General features: G+C 38.7%; 1 pseudogene; it reads left to right on the top strand.

Moving 5' to 3' along the window:
* The window catches only part of LOC102499599 (olfactory receptor 14A2-like), a 920-nt pseudogene extending 739 nt beyond the window's left edge, over window positions 1-181 (top strand).
* The last annotated feature ends 387 nt before the right edge of the window (window positions 182-568 follow it).

Genomic DNA, 568 nt, shown 5'->3' with positions numbered 1-568 from the left:
TTTGTTTATCTCAAGCCCCCCTCAAATATACCGTCTGCTATTGACAGGCTGCTTTCTGTGCTCTATGGTGGTACCTCCGATCCTTACCCCAGTAACCTATAGCCTGTGGAACAATGACATGCAAAGGGCTCCGAGGAAGTTGTTGTGAAATACATACGGTCAAGAAGTTCCCTTCATGTAGTGCTTCTAAGTGTCGGTCAGTTACCTAGTGCCTTACAGATCACAAGGAATTTTTCTCATTTTTAACTTTTGGAAAGAGTATATAAAATAAAACAACATGCTACATTTGTGCCCCGAGAAAAGAAGTGCTCAAGAGCGCCTAAGATGAAATGATTGCATTCCATTAGACTAATGCGCGGGTGTCCTGGGGCTCATCTGGTTCCTTTAATCAACAAAGAAAACCATTTACGGGACCCAAAAGTGAAAATTATCTGTTGATGATAATGTGTATGGTAATGTCTGACTGGACTGATTTATAGTGTATTCAGGCTAGGAAAATTAATTCTGTATGCTGTGATGATAGACAGTGATTGAATGTAAATAATAATAATAAAAGAAAACAAATAAA

The sequence above is a fragment of the Tupaia chinensis genome, unplaced genomic scaffold, assembly GCF_000334495.1.
Source record: "Tupaia chinensis unplaced genomic scaffold, TupChi_1.0 Scaffold000295_1, whole genome shotgun sequence".
In the NCBI taxonomy this organism is placed as follows: domain Eukaryota; kingdom Metazoa; phylum Chordata; class Mammalia; order Scandentia; family Tupaiidae; genus Tupaia; species Tupaia belangeri.
Note: the sequence above shows the minus strand (reverse complement) of the source record. Positions and strands in the feature narration are given on the sequence as shown.